The 15710-nt window shown below is 38.1% G+C and overlaps 1 non-coding gene across 1 annotated transcript; it reads right to left on the reverse strand.

Annotated features, from left to right (window-relative positions):
• Positions 1 to 15125: 15125 nt before the first annotated feature.
• LOC126023738 (U1 spliceosomal RNA) lies at positions 15126 to 15289 on the reverse strand. Its single transcript, XR_007500814.1, has one exon. It is a non-coding gene; the product is annotated as a U1 spliceosomal RNA (small nuclear RNA).
• Positions 15290 to 15710: the final 421 nt, after the last annotated feature.

Below are 15710 nucleotides of genomic sequence, written 5' to 3' on the forward strand. Positions count from 1 at the left end.
CTCAGTTGCCTCTGACCTCCAATTCTCCAATCCTGCACTATGTTTTCTGATTCTTTATTTTTTATTTTTATTTATTTTGTTTTTTGTTTGTTTGTTTGTTTTTGATCACACCTGGCAGTGCTCAGGAGTTACTCCTGGCTCTCTACACTCAGAAATCGCCTTATATTCATGCTATCTCTCCGGCCCTAGTTTCCTGATTCTTTAAAGCCAAGTGAGTCCATGCTCTTAAACTACAAGGCATGATTCTGGTGAGATTCATGGCTAAATGTTTAAGCTCTACAGAACTTGGTGTAATGGTAGCTGATGGCCTGAGTCACTGTAACAGCCTCAACATGAGATTATAGAGATAGTATAAGAGGAAGATGCTGGGGCCGGGCGGTGGCGCTAGAGGTAAGGTAAGGTGCCTGCCTTGCCTGCGCTAGCCTTGGATGGACCGCAGTTCGATCCCCCGGCGTCCCATATGGTCCCCCAAGCCAGGAGCGACTTCTGAGCACATAGCCAGGAGTAACCCCTGAGCGTCAACGGGTGTGGCCCCCCCAAAAAAAAACAAAAACAAAAAAACAAGAGGAAGATGCTTTTCTTGCATGTGGTTGACCCTGGTTCTATCTCTGGTCCTCTGAGCACCATCAGAAGTGACCTCAGAGCACAGAATCAGGGATAGTTGTTACTTATTGCGTTTCTTTTCCTTGAAGACAGGGCAGGTCCAAATGTCTTCCTCTTGTTTCTAGTCCTGGAAAAACTCTTCTGACATCAAGTGTGGGGGTAAAGAACTCCCAGAACTGCTTCCTTATTCAGTATTTATTTGGCCAGAAAATGAAAAGAGATAAAGAAAAAGCAGCAGGGTCAGGATTGCTCCTTAGTATAAACCACTCTCTTTCTTCAAGTGGTGTTTGCCTACATGTCAGAACTAAGAAGAATATAATAAACCATGTTTTTTTTAGATCTCATGTTTATACCACTTCAAGTTGACAAAAATCTACTTATAATTATTATTTATCATGTAATAAAGGATCAATTCTATGTGGGGCTTATGATATAAATAAACTTTTCCATCTCTTCTTTTTTCAGAAAAGGGTCATGTTGTCATGACTAAAATGTCATCATAGTGGTTGAGTTTAAACATTTCTAAAGTTGTGCAAAAAAACACTAGTCAATTTCTCTCAGCTGATCAGTGAGCACAAAGTAAGGAGTCAGTCATTATCAAACATAACTTTTTTTTAGTAGTTTTCAATGAGCTAACTTAGAAATAACTATTTGGAATTGAAATGACATAGTGGGTGTGATATAGAAAAAGGTTCAGAACTAACTGTGAGACTGGAGAATCCAACTCAAGGCATGGAACCATATGCCTAAATGAAGTTGGTGTAACCTTTTCCTCCTACACAACATGATCCAAGTTGTATTTGCATGTTCAGACTGGCTCAGTTGGCCAACTACTGCTGTGAGTGACCTCTTGACCTCTTAACACTGATTGGTAGTCCCGCTCAAAAGCCCCTCATGAAAATAACAGGAATTTTCCTGAGAAGCATGACCTGATTTTAATGTGTGTAGGTGTGAACATAGGTCAATGACAAAAACAGAAGACAATGTCCACATAGGTATGTGCCATGCATTGACATGTATACCCCTGCTCTGCTTCCTGAGACAGAATCTCTACATTAGCGTCTTAGTTTCTATATTTCTTTCAAGACTTATTTGGCCGAAATCCATGTAAAATCTCAGTTTTCATTTTTATTTCCCCCTTGAGAAATGATTATTCAGCAAACCATTTTGTTCCTCAAGCAGAGTTAAGATTTGTTTGAATAAAAACTGATGTTATAAAACTGAAGTGTTCTCGCTAAATGGAGGCTCTGAGTCAAAGAGTTCATTACGAAAAACTTGAGCTCAAGTCATGATTTCGATCTGATCCAGATGCACCCATGAAGTTGTTTCTTGCCCATCACAATGGGCAAGTTAGATGACACCTTCGTGGCTTGAAGTTTTGAGATGGGGTCACTGTGAATTTACAGCCGAAGTTTAGGGCTATTGTAAGAGAAGTTGTGAATTTTACAGGTAAGACTTATTGGTTTTCTGTTCTCTCTTTATAGGGGGAAAGTCAGTCAGTCTATCAGTCTGCACAACAAGTAAAAATATGTCCAGCTTCATAGGCATACAGATAAGGAAAAGGGTGTTGTTTTTTTTTTTTTTCTGTAAAGATCAGACCATGCATTGTCTCTAATGAAGTGATAAAGTTTAACAAGGAAAATGTGTCATACTTCATTTGAAAACATGAAATCTTTTTCCATTTTAAGAGTGAGAGGGAACCCTTTTTGTAACAATAAAAATATAGGGGTGGTGGTGGTTGTGAGAGCATCACATTTGAAGCAAAATTTGCAAAAGAAAGCTGAGATTCCACACCGGCCATGGAACATTGTCTTCTAATGTGTCAACACTGGGAAACACTATCGCAAAACTCATCATTCATGCCTATGAGCAAGACATGCAACTTTTATAATGGATCCATGTGTGTGAAAGTTTCCTTAGTAATCTTCCCTAATTCTGAACAATAATGTGTTTAGAATATGAGACTTCCTACAAATGCTTACAGTTGTTAGAAAGGCTAAATACTAGCCTGAATAAAAGTGAAAGATATAAATAAAATTCACTTCATTAAAATGTCTATGTCCTTAGGTGAATTATTGATGGGTGTTGGCTTAATTTGACAAAATATCATCTCCATACATGCATTTTTTTTGCTTCAATCATTCCTTTTTGAAATCAATCATCTTGTCTGATAATATGAGCCTTAGTATTGTAGAGCTCACTCAGAGATGAGTTAAGAACTAACTAAAATTATATGAGATAATCCCTTAGTTTTGCTTGTTACTTTTCAGATACCACCCAGACTTGGTGCTCAGGGATATTTCCTGAATCTGTGTTCAGGAGTAATCCTTGGTAGTGATGGGCAGGAGGGCATTTGTGGGGCCAAAGATTCAAACCAGGATCACCAGCATATAAAGCAAGCACCTCTGGATTTTCTCTATGGACCAGATAATCATATCTTTATTGTTTTTAGCCATTCTTTCATATCTGCAGTCACACAGGGAATACAGACTGGTCACTTGAAAGACAATTAAAGCTCTTGTTGGAACTGGGAAACAGAAGCTATCTTTTAAATCCTGTCTCAAAACTACGAACCCACATTTGATCACAAAAATATTTCTTTTTATTTTTTGTCACAGCTAAAGAAGATAATTTGTCTTTATTAAGACACTTAAAAATCATGTTTAGTTCATGTTATCATAAACAAATACTAGGGATGCTATGCAGGAAGAGGATCCTTTTTTGTTTATAATTTAAGAAGCATATTTGCACAAAGACTGAAATATATAAACACAGTAGGCCCTAATGAATTGCAATTAATGAGATCCCAAAATTTTTATTTTCAGGTCCCACAGGGGTCAAGAGCTCCATGGTTAAGATGGGAAGAGGTTTCTGTAGCTTGTTTTGCACATTAGAACATACTATATTTGTAGACAGGCAGGGAAGGCTGTGGGAATTATAGTAATTGATTTTATATGGTATGAATGGATGCATACTTTGAGGCAAAGGTCATCATTGTTATGTCCTTATCATTGGCAATTTCTCTCTAGCATTTTAAATGAGGGGAAAAGCTCACACCATTTAATAATTAATATACTGCTGAATATTGTAAGCAAAGTTGGCTCCATTTGTATTCAAGAATGACACAATCTTCTTTTACTCTATGGAAAGAACCAATAATTGCCTGTATTGGCAGATAGTACAGGGTGGAGAATGCATGGTTGGTTTGATCCCTGGCACCACATGGGGCCCAGTCTCCCAACTCCAGCACAATATGTCAATCCCTAATATTGAACTACCTAGTCCAGTTCTTTCAGTACTAGTTGGGAATGGTCTCAGAAACCCTGAGCCCTGCTTGGGAACCCCCTCCCCAACAAATCAATGATTTCAACTCCTGTTTTAGCCTTAGCTTTTTATTTTCTTTTTAGAGTTTTTAGAATAAAAATAATGCAGAATAGATTTTAATCAACAACTCTAGTCGCCTAGAACATGAATTACTGTTCAAAAATCCCATTTTCAAGTAGACAATGAAAAATTGTCCAGGGAATGATGGGCACAGAAGATCAAAGTTCAGACATAGAATAGCAGAAAGAAGGTCCAGAACATCTGCCATGCTTCAGGTCACACAGCAGAAATATGTCAGAGGGAGAGAGATAGACACACAGAATAGTCTCACTCATCTATGAGTTTTAAGAAAAATAAAAGACATTATTGTAATAATGCCCAGGGACAATAGAGATAAGGCCTGGAAGGACTGGCCCATGAGATGTAGCTTACCACAAAGAGTGGTGAGTGCAGTTAGAGAAATAACTACACTGACAACTATCATAATAATGTTAGTGAGTGAGAGAAGTAGAATACCTGTCTCAAATATAGGTAGGGGGCGGGAGGAGAGGAATGGGGGACAATGGTGATGGGAATATTGCATGGGTGAAGGGGGGTGTTCTTTATATGACTGAAACCCAACTACAATTATGTCTGTATTCAAGATGCTTAAAGATAGTATTTAAAAAATCATTCACATGTCTTCACTCTGCTGAACAATATATTTTTTATTTTTTTTATTTTTGGGCCACACCTGATGACACTCAGGGGATACTCCTGGCTATGCACTCAGAAATCGCTCCTGGCTTGGAGGACCGTATGGAATGTGAGGGGATCAAACTGCAGTTCGTCCTGGATCAGCCACGTGCAAGGCAAAGACCCTACTATTGCTCCATCATTCCGGCCCCTCTGCTGAACAGTATTAAGATGAAAATTGTAACAAACACAACAGAGTTTGACATCCAATATAAAGACATCTTTTGGATGATAGATCGAAAGCTGCCCTGATGATGGTTCACAGAAGTGGGTTCACCATTAAGTACATCTTTGTTGCTGTTTGGTTCACACAATTTTAGTAAAAAAGTTTTTTTTTGTTTTATTTTGCTGAGTTTTTTTGTTTTTGTTTTTGTTTGCGGTGGTGGGAGCATTAGAGTGACAATCTTGATAATGCTGTTACCCTTGAGGGGAAAATGGCTTGATCTGGTTGGTCTTTATTCCATCCCGCCATTATTTTGTTTTGTTTTTATTTTTGTTTTTCTTTGGGCCACAACCGGTGATGCTCAGGGTTTACTCCTGGCTATCAGCTCAGAAATCGATACTAGCTCGGGGACCATATGGGACTCTGGGGGATTGAACCACGGTCCGTCCTAGGCTAGCTCCCGCAAGGCAGACACCTTATGTTGCAAGTCAGCCCCTGAAGTGGTTGATTGATGGAGGGATGGAGAATGAGGTCTTTCCCCTCCAGCTCGGAGCACGAGTCTGCCACCCTGTTCAGCCGGCGGTTCTGAGGTGAAGCAGCGGGTAAACAGCTCGCAGACACTCAGGCTTGTGGAAATACTAGCTTTATTTGGTGGACAAGACTGAAGTCCAAAGACTCAGCATCAGTTCCAGCCAAAAGCCCTTCGCCTTCCACAGACCCTTGTTTTTATCCCCCAGAATCAGGTACCACCCAATGGTGGGAACAGAATCAGGTACCACCCTAGGGTGGGGGCAGAATGCCAGGTCACACCCTAGGGTAGGGCACAATCACCGATCAGGGTAGGGTCAATAACATAATAATCCCATAAAATGTTTACATACACAACAACCTTACAGCTCCATACCACTGCTCTGGCCCCCATCACGCCATTCTTTAGTGTTTCTATTCGAGCACTTTGTTTCTTGGCTTTCTGAGCCATAAGACTCAAAGGGTTATTCCCAGCCATTAACAGGAAAGTTTGCAACCTAATAAGAAAAGTCCTGGTGAAGGTTTAGCCCGGAGGCTCATGAGGGTACCCTCCTCACTTCAACAAATGTTGAGATGTGAGCTGAAGGTTAAGTTTCTGAAAAATCAGAACCTTAGAGCTAAGAATGGAGAGATTTGGACGATCCATTGGGATTTAGTTGAGGAAATTGTGTGGTGGCAATAGAGCTGAATTGTGCTTGAGCTGATCAGCTAAAGAATTCCTAGTCTCTTTCCCACCATGCTCTGTCCTTGGCAGGATTTAAATGTAGAGAGTTTCAGGGTATCTCTTCATATCTGGGCTCTCCTTGGGTTAGATAAACTAAGAAGCAAATATTAGAGAGGAGAAGCAGATTTAGTAATAAATGCACAAAGAATTGACTTGTATTTGATGAATTACATGTACTGCATGAATTTGAAAGCCAGTGAGACAAACTGGAGGATAGATCCTGAGTTTAGGGATCTGGAAGCACCACGAAAGCTTTTGTCATTGTTTTTTAAAATATGAAAAGGAGAGGACTAATCTCACAGGACAAAACCCTGCCTCTAGATGTTTCCTGACCTAAGAGCATTTTCTGCTGATAAAAAAGTTATTTTTGGAAATATTCCTCAATCAAGGTAATCTTCATTCCTTAAGTAATGGCGACAACCTCAGCTCCACATACCATCGTGACATGTGTCAGAAAAGGTCAACTCTGGATACACCCGTCAAAGCGCATCTGAACCTCTTTATAGGAGGAGCTTGACCCCAGAGGAGGGAATTGGTGAGGCTTAATCTAGAATATGACCTCCAAGAAGAAGGAAAAGTATGACCAAGTGCTATTTCTGACTTTCACATTTGGGAAATCACTAAAGAGTTGTGTTTCTCTTCATTCCTCAGGCGAATCACAGCCACTATAATAAGTATTGGCTCTGCTATTCAGTCAAAAGCCAATGATTGGGCTGGGATGTTCTATCAGAAAGTTGTTTAAAACCAGAGAGTGGGCATCTTCCAAATGGTCTTTGTTCAGACAAGTCGTCCATCTAGGCCAACGGTGGTAAAGTTTTGCAACAGTTATTTCTTTAATTATGTATTTCCTAAACATACAATATTGAGAATATATTTTGTAAAATTAGAAAGGTAAAAAGATATTTTTAAAATGCTTCTTAGGCTCCTTAAAAGCTGGATGTATTTAGTATATTTAGGCCCAGCTCGCTGTTCTCCGGCCATAGTGGTGAAAGGCTGGGAGTGAGGTTCAATAGCTTTGTTTAAGATGCTGAGGAAAGGCTTTGCTTTCAGTGAGGACTGAAGCTCGGGCAAAAGCCCATTTCTTTCCTGGTTTCTCTGCCTCCACATCCTCAGAAGAGAGGTTCAGGCTTAGAGACAAACATTAGCTCTGGCCCCCTATTACAAACCACTGGATTTGGGTTCTTGGAATCTAGGAAACTCTAACAACATTCACTCTCTCTGGTAAAATCTCTTCAGTTTACCAACCACAGAAGGGAGGAAAAAAACCCAAAAAACAAAAACAGTGACAAAATCTGAAAGGCCAGAAAAGAGAAGGATCCCTAAGACCTAATGAATCCAAACTAAACACCTCTCCACAGAAATGTCAAACATTTCTCTTAGCACAAAACAAGGCTTAAAGATTTCCCTGCTTTTGTCTCTGGCTTAATTCCTTAAGCAGAAAGGGGGATTTTCTGCTGGGAGTGTTATTTCACAAAGAATGAAACAGCAAATAAACAAAGGCGTCTCAAAGAGAGAGAGAGTATAAATAAAATTCATGACTCTTTAAAGAGTTTTCTCTGAAAGAATGCGAAGGATTATTGACAATTAAAGCAGAGGCTCTAGAATACAGTTATGATATATATATATATAAACCAGAATAGAAGTTTCTGTCTTTCCTTCATCAGAAAATAAAATACACCTGGCTAACTCCGAGTTTAAAAGACAAAAAAGAAACTTAATTCTACCAAGATCTTTTTGTTTTCGTTGTGTTTATACGTAAAACTTTGGACATGTTCAACAGAGTATTCGCTAATTTTTTTAACCTTATTTTCTCTCTCAAGCAGCTGTGTTGCTATTTCATTGAGAGAGAGAGAGAGAGAGAGAGAGAGAGCAAACCAGCAGAAAGACAAATTCCTGCAAGAAGTTTTGTTGGGTTTTGTTGGGGATGTGTTTACAAGGAATTTCTTACATTGAACAGACACCTTTTAAAAAAGAAGTGCTTTCAGGGATAAAATTGTTCTTGGAGTGGAACAAAAGAAAACTTGGAAATTATTAAAGAGAAAAGTTTGAATAAACAGAAAAGTAAGGGGGGGGGGACACACTATTTAAAGTAACTTGTTTCCTGGCAAAACAGATGAGAATACCAGGCAGGGATAGTTCTAAGAGAAATGAGGGTAGGGAAGGAATTAAACCATTAATGAGTTTTTTTGTATTAATGTCATACAGAAAGAAATAAATGGTTAGTAAGATGATAAGGAAGCAGAAGTCCAAGAAACTACTTGATTATAAAAACAATTAGGCCTCTTTTCAAGGTGTGTGTGTGTGTGTGTGTGTGTGTGTGTGTGTGTGTGTGTGTGTGTGTGTGCCCCGAGCGCCTTGGAATCTTTCACTGAGGGCGACTCAAAATTGTTCATAATAAAGGAAGACCAACGCTCTGGTCCAAGGGCCATAGGACAAATGGAGTTAAATGTTAGCATCTCACATAAAAGTGTGATCTTGAAGATTTAAGTCACGGGCGTGGGTAGGGACTGAGGATTTAAGTACTTGCAAGGTTTCCAGCAAAGTTTAGATTGAGTTTTATCCCGCCCAGCCTGTCTTAGCAAAACATTTGGCCTCACAAGATTCAAAAGCAAAGGGGCTTTATATTAGCATCTGCTGCCCGCCCCCCTCACTCCCCCAACTCCAACTTGGCTACTCATAAAATCCAGCACTATGGAAAAGAATTTGAATTCCAGCTGGGCAGTTTTCAAAATAAGATGAAAAGTTAAGCAGGCAATTGGTGTGTATTTAGGGCTCAAAACACCTTGCCCCCTAGAAGACTTGAAGGGGTTAATCCCTTCTCGAGATAATCCACTAAAGCGCATCCTTCATTATGATGTTAAAAGCAAGGATCAGTAACCAGTCGCCTAACAAAAGAACCCACCACATTCTTCCTAGGTTAGAAACAGAAACTGCTGTGATTCCAGCTGAAAAATAGAGCCGGACTTTTTCTCTTCTGTTAAATATTCAAAGGGCAGCAAAGGTGGGGAGGGGGGGGGAAATCTACCTCATTCAATTTCTCATGAGATAATTTTTCCTGAAGAGGAATCTGGGTGAAAATATCAGTTTTCGGACAGTCTTGAGAAGGGAGCATTCTCTCAGCTGTTGCAGAGTTTCAAACACTTGGAATTGCATACAACAACGAATTTCTTGTTAAATTGCCCCCACCCACAACCCCCTATGCACTCCCCTCTTTCTGGCTAGAAATATTCAATGGACATAAATTTACCCTGAAATTTTACCAAACCTGCATATTGGGTTTGACTAAGTTTTTGGGTCAGAACTTGATCTTGCGTGGTCTCAGGCTTTTATCTTATAGGCAGACTTTATTCCATGAGGATTCATACTCATTTCCCAGAAGACATAGCATTTAGTGCTGATAAGCATTAAATATATATAACATTTAGTTATATATACATTTACATATTTATATATAATTTATGTATGTTATATATTTTTATATTACATATAAAATATAGAACATGACATTTAATTATTCATAATATGTTATAAGCAAATGAAGGCTTAAAACCAGATAAAACTTTTTTTTTACATTTTATCATGTTTTATAATATTGGTAATAGAATGCAATGTTTTGTGGTTGCTTCCAAAATGCCTTATTAAGAAAAAAACAGCAGTTTGAAAACTTCAAAAGATTCCTCTAAAAATTTTGAAAATATGTTCACAGTAGACAAATTATGGTAGCCACTTCTGTGGACATATTTCTTTTATTCTTTCTTCCCTCTGCTTAATAGAGTCAATAGCTATTTTGAAAGGCATGTTTATTTTTTCAGGAACTTTATTCTTATCAAAATTGAAACAAGGCAAGCATAGGCTTAGGGTTCTTTTTCTGAGCTTGTTTCAAGTGAATCAGCTCTGATACATGCATGTGTGTTTGCCTGATTTTATCTAGATGATTCTTTTGTTATCCCATGGGCTTTTGGGAAGTAGAATTTGGGGGGCTGTTTAGACCTGGACATCCTTCTGTAGCACAGAAGTCAACATCGGTTCTAAGGGAGTGTGTGTAAGTTTGCGTTGCAAGGAAATCTGGAAAACTGTTCTGTTAGTCAAAGACTGAGATTGAATGAGCTCAAAGAACCATTGGAAACTTTAGCAGCTACAGACATTTCAGGATTTGTTTTGGTTTTGGGATCACACCAAGGGTTTTGCTGCTTGCTCTGTGATTGTCATTTTGTTTTGTTGGTTGCTGGTGAGAAGGGACTGACTATGCAGTGCCTGGGATCAAACTTGGGCCTCCTTCATGCAAAGCATTGCCTGGTCCATTGATCTAACTCTGGGGCCCAAGACAAAATATTTGAAGGGAAAAAAACTAAAGTAGATGTGATACCTCCATAGACATCTTTGAAAAGTTCCAGGTCTAATATTAAGTGGAAGAATAACAGAAGGTAGTATTAAAGCAGAATATCATTAATTCCTGATTTCCATGAGAAACATTTTTGGGAAGGGAAGGACCTTTGAAGCTAGAATTTTTGCTCTGAAGACCAAGGTGATAGGTAGGGGCAATGGGGAATGTATATTGCTTTAAGAGACACAGGTTTGACCCCCTGCCCCCAGCACTACAAGGTTCCCAGAGCACTATGGTAAATGAGCTAGTAGTAATCCCTAATCCACCCAAGTGTAATCCCAAATGTTTTGGAAAATAAAAGGTAATCAGCAGTTATTAATGATCTGTTTAGCTGCTATTTCTTTGTATTTTTATGTGAGGAAAACCCGGCAGCACTCAGGGGATCCTCCCTGGCTCTGTGCTCAGAAATTGCTCCTGGCAGTCTGGGGGACTATATGGGATGCCAGGATTTGAACCACCATCCTTCTGCATGCAAGGCTAATGCTCTACCTTCATGTTATCTCTCCAGCCCCTGGCATTAGGGGGACTCTTGGTCCTAACTTGATCATCTAGAAAAAATGGCACCACTCGTAGGGATGCTATGAGCTGAAAGATAGAAGGATGATACTAAAACACCTTGTGATGGCCTATAATAAACTCTTGATTAAAGTTTGCCAAAATGACAATATACAGAAACATAGACATTGACAAAGAACTAGATTTCCTGCTAAATATATACTTCCTTTTTATGAAAAAAAAAAGGCATACACATAAGGTTCATTAAAAATGCTTTACCGAAGATTTTGCTTTTAGTAAGTAAATATGTGACTCAACCCATAGCAAGACAATTAAAAAAAAAAAGTCGATTGGCTGGTGAAGTAGGAGGAGGAGAAGGAGGGAACCTTGTCTCATTGGTGAACAGAGGCAGACCCTGGTGATATAGATGGGATTTGAACACCAAATGGCAAAAAATCTGTTATTATTAACAGTTTTGTGCCAAAATAAAAGCAAGGTGCCTAAAATTAATAAGTAAAAAATAATGCTACTAAAATAAAATAAAGTATCTACTATTTGTATAAAAATCACTTTTCCTGTTTATCTACCTGCAGCTGAAATTTATTTAAGAAATGTAAAAAGGGCCAGAGAGATAGTGCAGTGGATAGGGCACTTGCCTTGCAGGTGGCCAACCAGGATTTGATACCCGGCATCTTATATGGTTCTCGGAGTCCTCCAAGAGTAGTTCCTAAGTGCAGAGGCAGTAGTAACCCCTGCACACCACTGGATGTGGCTCCCTAAAAACCAACCAAACAACAACAGAGAAATAAAAAAACTCAGGAAATGAAATTGTTTCTTCCTGTATAGTTGTTCAGATCTGGAGCATGAAGCAGGGCTTAAGGACAAGGGAATTTTGATCTGTTATTACTTCATTCCCTGCCCTCCATGTACATGTTCTCTGCATACTTGTGACCTCAGTCCTGGCTTTCATTTTAATAGATGAAAAAAAAATGGTTAAAAATATGCTCAAGGAGAAAAATGTGCCCAAGGGCCAAAAAATGGGAGGACAAGCTGTTTCAGAAATGGAATCTCAAGGTCTCAGATCTGATGTCTTCATCAGGAAATATTGAGGAAGCAATTAGGTCGTTCCCAGTTGCTATTAGTTTGATCGCACTTCTAGGGAGGGTCATAGAACGTGCGGGTGGTCTTGGATTTCTGAGTGGAGACGCTTGGTTTCTACCATCTTTCTATCTCAATGAAAGATACAAACCCCACTAAAGCCCGAATTCTGCTAAGGTGCCTGCTTTGGGACTCACTTTTCTATGGATAAATAATCTAAAATTATGCCTTGAAAAAAAAGTGGGATGCAGTGAGAGGAACCCCTTAACTTGGGTTGGAAAACCAATACTCCTGGGCCAGCAGGTCACAGGCTGAATTTGAATGTGTTACACTGATCAAGATGCTGAGAGGTTTGGGATAAATATTCAATGGCCTCTAATTGAATTCATTTGACAAAATAAAAAGAAACAACATTTTGGTTCCCCTTGGTCGGTTGAGAAGCAATCTTAAATTCACAGCTTAATCAATAATGATTTGTAGATTAATTATTCCCCAAGCCTAAGTCCAAGCTGCTGGCTGCTTGGTTATTTTTAAACGTTTACTAGGCACATAAATACCTTCCTTTTTTTTTTTTTTTTTTTTTTAAATGAGAGTGAAGCCAGGCTTTCTGTGCTTTTCTCATTAAGTCCCAGTTTGTTCACAAATGTTTTGGTTTCTGATTAGCCCTTTAAAAAGTCATTAATTTATTGTCCTTTTCTCACCTTTATCTTCTAAGGAAGAAAGGACGGGAAGTGTAATAAAAGAAAGAAGATTTTATTTGTTCAGAGAAAGAATACCTTTCCACCAGTTAAACTAATAATTCAAGCTACTGATTATTGTAATTATAGGCTAATTTGGGAGAAAGTTAGATATTCCCGGCCTCCATCTGCCACCTAACCACAGATTATGGCCTTGAATGGACTTTTCAGCTGTGAGAACTCAAAATTATTGGTAAGGTAGGAAGCAGATTGTTCAGATAGTAGCAAAGCCGGTCGCTGATAGTCATTGGGAAAGCTACTGCTATCATCACTTCTGTTTTTCTCAAGATTGTTTCATGGGCTTTAAAAATGAATTCCCGATAGCAATTAATTAAAATAAAACTCAAAAATAAAAGTTACTTATTACCAATAACAGAACTTTCATAACCCCTACATTTATATCCTGGACTCCTACATTTTAAAGCAATGGCAAAGTTGAAATGTAGTAAAAGGCACATTTTATTAATTTTTCCCATCTCTTAAAAATAAGTAAATAATGTGGTGAGTGGGAATATATACACCCAGCTGTCTGCCAATTAAGATGTCTTAAATTCAATTAAATGTTAAATTAGAAAAGCCACAAGGGGTATTATTAGGATGTTTTGTAATATTTCTAAGTTGAAATGTTTTTAGTAACTACAGAAATATCCAAATCAGATTAGAACTCAGAAAATTAAGTCATTGAAATTTTTTTAAAGGATGACTTTACACAGTCGAAGAAATTATATCCTAGCATTTCCAGCAATATTGACCCTCCTATCGAATACTTTACTAGGATCTCTTAGATTATTTTTAACATCTCTAATCACAGTCTCACAAAAGCAAATAGAGTATAGGCCCTGGTCTTCTATGCCCAATATAGAATCTATACTCAAATTTTTGCTTTGGTATCCACACTTTTGGGAAACCCCCTTTTCTTGAGAATGAACCTCTGACTTAAGATTTAATTAGCAAGAATACAACAAAAGGGATAAAAAATGGATGAAATAGTATGTCCACAATAACACTGCATGAAATGCTAACATGTGTCTTGCAAACTCACCATCTTTTTTGCTTGATTGAATGAAGTAAGGAACTGTGTTGGAGAGGTAGAAGAGGGGAAGAGCTGAGGGCAGTTTTGGAACTCAGGAGTTAAGAATTTAAATCCAACAACTCCAGGAAGATAATGATACCAACTAGCACCAACAACATTAGTGACATTGAAGTAACTCTTTCTTCAATGATAATGTCAAAGGAGGTCCCAACTCTAGCCAATATATCTTGTGAAAAACATTTACTAACATAGAGAGCTCTAATATATTGTGCCCTGGTTCTTGACTCAGACACTGAAAAACTAAATATTTTAGGATGCTATATTTGTGGGAATTGGTTATATAGTAGCAGCCATGTGCTAGAGACATAAACAGGCATAAATGCATAACTCTTTGCATTTCACTCTAAAGAGAACATAATATAGGAGTTCATTTCTTGTCATTTTTAAAATAATCTGTTTTCTTCCCTTTCTTCAAACACGTTCCACCTTGAAGTTTAGATTCTTTTTAGCCTTTGTTCTATTTGAAGAGTCAAAATGATGTCTTGTTTTATAGTCCTGATTTATAATGTCCAAATATTATTGGATATTTATATTCTGTGATCTAAAGCTAATTTTAGAATATATCCTATGCTAATTAAACAAGATAACAGAATATTCTTCGCAATGATGTTCATCACTAAACAAAACAAAGCTGGGAACAACTCATATATCAGTCCCTCCAAAAAAATAAAAAAATATTGTTAGTTCCTATGCAATAAAAAAATACAAAGAAGCCACTAGAGACAATTAAATTAATATTTAGAAGTAGATAGATCTTTAATGTCTACTATTGGTTGTTTTGTTCAGTTTTGGTTTCTGGCCACACCTAGTAGTGTTCATGGTTCTGTGCTGAGGTATTACTCCTGACAGGTACAGAACCATATTTTGAACCATGGTTGGCTGCATAGGCAAGGCAATCAATTTACACACTATCTCTCCAGTCCCATGCTATTCATTTTTTGAAAGCTAGAAAAGCAAGATGGAAAGTGTTATCATTCCATAACTTGCATAAAATGAGAATGTATGTATACAATTTTTGGTACTCTTTGGTGATAATGGTGATGCACAACATTGTGTAAATTTAAGGCAGTCATTGTATTCATGTGACGCACTTTGATATTGCAAAAGTTGTCTCTATAGAGTCAATATAGTGTCAGCATTAGCACTTATTTTTGGTTGGGGACAATATTTATTTATTTTTCAACAACTTTCACACATGATATAGCATTATTTTTAAAATATTTTTTTTATTTTTTTTCTATCAGGGGAGAGCGTGAACGCAGTTCCCCACTATCACAAATTATGCAGTCGAGTTTCCTACATTTGGGGAAATTGCAGGGGTCAGCACACCCGGAGTGCAATGGGTGAGCCTCGCACTGGGGAAAGCACCTTTGTGATCATGGTATCTCCCCTGCCAGGTAAGTATGAAATAGCATTATTAACTACAGTTTTGGGACTATATATTAGATCTCCAGAATCTCTTCATTATCTAGTTGAATACTGATGCTCTGCACAATATTTTTCTCTCTCTTCTCTCTCAGTCCAATCAACCACCACTCTAGTCTGCTACTAAACAATCTTTCAGTTGTATTAAATTCCAGACCTGAGTGATAAATAGGTGTTTATACCTGTTGGGGTTAATTGACCTCACTTGAAGTCTTCAAATTTCCTCCATATTGTTACCCAGGGAGGTATTCTTTCTTTCTCGAGACTGAATACTATTCCATTGTATACATACGTCACATCTATCAATGGACAATTAGATTGATTCTTTGCTTGGTTGTCAGTCATGCTACAGGAAGCAGAGAATTACAGGTAGCTAGTACCTATGATTGTATTTTCCATTT

This window comes from Suncus etruscus, chromosome 11, assembly GCF_024139225.1.
Source record: "Suncus etruscus isolate mSunEtr1 chromosome 11, mSunEtr1.pri.cur, whole genome shotgun sequence".
Taxonomy (NCBI): Eukaryota; Metazoa; Chordata; class Mammalia; order Eulipotyphla; family Soricidae; genus Suncus; species Suncus etruscus.